Source organism: Mirounga leonina, unplaced genomic scaffold, assembly GCF_011800145.1.
Source record: "Mirounga leonina isolate KUSES-001 unplaced genomic scaffold, KU_Mleo_1.0 Mir_117, whole genome shotgun sequence".
NCBI classification, from domain to species: Eukaryota; Metazoa; Chordata; class Mammalia; order Carnivora; family Phocidae; genus Mirounga; species Mirounga leonina.
In genome coordinates, this window is record NW_023270274.1 from 5,478,666 (window position 1) to 5,481,626 (window position 2,961).

At 44.2% G+C, this 2,961-nt stretch overlaps 1 long non-coding RNA gene across 1 annotated transcript in view; it reads right to left on the bottom strand.

Moving 5' to 3' along the window:
* Nucleotides 1-648: 648 nt before the first annotated feature.
* The window catches only part of LOC118007293, a 130,068-nt gene continuing 127,755 nt past the window's right edge, over nt 649-2,961 (bottom strand). Inside the window, exon 4 of the long non-coding RNA XR_004678366.1 lies at nt 649-1,295. This is a non-coding gene — a long non-coding RNA (uncharacterized LOC118007293). The remainder of the gene's footprint in view (nt 1,296-2,961) is intronic.

Consider the following 2,961-nt stretch of genomic DNA (forward strand, 5'->3'; position numbering starts at 1 on the left):
AAGGACATCTGTGTGTGGAGTTGTGTATTCTATGAATCCCAACTATTGATAATTAAAATAAATTTTAAACTGAATTTTAGACTGAATTACTCTTCTCCTCTCTCTACAAAAGTATTATAAATCAATGTCCAATGAAGAAGATGCATAGGATATGCAGCCAAAAATGTAGGAATAAAAGTATTACAGAGAAGTATCAAGCAGTTAATTAGTGAAAATACCATGCTATTTTTCTAGATTTTGTGGTATCTGTGATACCTTTCAGCTTCTTAAAATCTGTTTTCTCATTCTAAATCAATGTTCACTTTCATTTTTATTTGTCTGTAATTCTTATTCTTTTTCTTAAAGAGAACCTGAAAACCTGTACTACATGCTTCAGGGTGCAAAACCTGAACCTTCCCCTGGTCTCCATTATTCCACTGACAAGATTTTACTATAATCTAAATAGAAAAGAAGCTAATGTAGCTAAATGTAAAATTGTTTAAGGAATTTCTAACTTCTGTCCAGATTTTGCAGCAACTCATTTTCTAGATGGTACTGCTATCACCTCTAACATCTGGATTGAGTAAGAGTAGATGAAGGAATAAAACCCCAGGAACATTCTGCAGCTGCCATTCAGGAATGGAAGCATGCAGGGCCCTGAGCCACCCTGCCACCCACCATCAGCTTCACTAAAGCTTGGAGGGCCTGAGGGAGGGGAGAGCAGTAGCCAGGCCTCAGGTCTACCTGATAACATTGATGCACATGCCCTAAGCACTCTTAACATCTGAGCAGGAACAGAGATGCCCCTTGCACAGCGCCAACTAGTCCCTGGGGGAGGCCACATTCTACTCCCATCCTGATTGTTTGATTTTCTTCTCCTGGGATCAGAGGATGCTGAAGCACTCTCCTCAGCTGGGCTAAGAGGAAGAAAAGGAAGGGCTGTCCCCCACAACTGCAGTCTACTGCCCTGGCTCTGCTCTCTTACAGACACCATTCATCAGGGTTCTCCTAAGAAACAACCAATATGGAGTATATGTGTGTGTGTGTGTGCACGCACACACATGTGTATACATATATACATGTATACAAACATACAGAGAGAGAGAGAGAGAGAAAGAGAAGAGAGATTTATCCTAAGGAACTGGCTTACCCAATCGTGGAGGCTGACAAGTCTTTAGACCTGCAGTTGGAAGCTGGAGACCCAGGAGAGTGATGGTGTAGCTCCATTCCCAGTCCGAAGGCCTGAGAACCAGGAGAGCTCATGATGTAATTCCAGTCTGAAGGCTGCCACACTGAAGAGCCAAGACGAGCCAATGCTTCGGTTCAAGTGCAAAGGTCAGAGAAGACCAAGGTCCCAGTTCCCAAAGTGAGACAGGAGTTCCTAGTTAGCCTTTTGCTTCTACTCCCAGTCTTCAGTGATTAGATGATTACCCTACCCTGGGAGAGCAATCTGCTTTACTTAGGCTACAGATACAAATGTTAGTCTCATCCAGAAACACCCTCACAGGCACACCCGGAATAGTGTTTGACACCTCGGGGCCCAATTAACCAGCACAGACAAGAAACAGCATGGAATCCAATATCCTTTGCTTGGCTCTCAGAACAGGCTCTCCCTCCTCCATCACCACCTCCACCTCTGGATCAATTTCTAGACAAATGACACTGCTCAATTCATTCACACAATCAGAAATCATCTACTGAGCACTAAGGTACCCAAATCATACTCGACCCTCATGTCATTTTAAGGAGTTTGCACTTTCCTTTTTGGACAAAAGAGAACCTTAGTCTGCTCAGGCTGCCATAAAAGAATATTACAGACAGGGTGGCTTAAACAACAGACATTTATTTCTCACAGTTCTAGAGACTGGAAGTCTAAGATCAAGATGCCAGCATGGTCAGGTTCTGGTGAGATTCTTCTTCCTAGCTTGGAGACAGTCACTTTCTTATTATGTCCTCACAAGGTGGACAGAAAGACCTCTCATCTCATAATCCCAACATGAGACTCCACTCTTACAACCCCAGCTAAAACTTTTCACCTCCCAAAGGCCCCACACCTCCATATTCCAGCACAATGGGGGTCAGGGCCTCAACAAAGGACACAATTCAGTCCACAACAGAATCCACGGAGAATTTAAGTTGAGAAAGGGATATGACCAGGCTGGGTTTCATAAGTCACTCTTAATGTCAGTGGGGAGGGACATCGAAGAGGGGTAGCCGGGTGGCAGGGAGCAAGAGGTGGAGATTTGAGGAGTTGGAGGGGGGTATCACAGAGATATTTAGAAAAAAAATCACCCAAAGCATTTGGTGGCCAATTAAAAGTTTGGCAAGATGGGGGGGGGGGGGGGGCGCCTGGGTGGCACAGTTGGTTGAGCGTCCAACTCTTGGTTTCGGCTCAGGTCATGATCTCAGGGTCATGGGATTGAGCCCCGCATCGGGCTCTGCACTCAGCTCAGAGTCTGCTTGGATTCTCTCTCTTTCTCCCTCTGCCCCTCCCTGCCCCGCTACCACTCTCTCTCCTTCTCTCTCTCTTTAAAAATAAGTAAATAAATCTTAAAAAAAAAAAGTTTAGCAGGATGGATGCAGAAATGTACATGTGCATTGGGTGAGGGTAGGTTCAGCTAATTGTGTGGAGATAAAGATAATCAAGGCCAACATTTCACAGAATTTAATAGGATACAAATTAGGAGTTAGTTTCACTGTTTTGTTTTGGTTTTTTTTCTTTTCCAGTTTCACAGAAGTGGTCAATTGGGCTGCAGCCTGAGATTTTGAATTGACGACAAGCTGCTAGATGATGTCAAGATGCTGGTCCACAGACTAGCTGCTTTGCACATCAAAGACATAGTGGGTTGGGAGTAAGGGAGGAGAACCAACTGTAATGTCTTTGGGGACCCTGTGTTCTCCATGTGGTTACAACCATACGTAATTGTCCTGTGTGTCATGGAACAAAATGCTAACTCTCTCTGGGCTTAATTCGTCCATCTT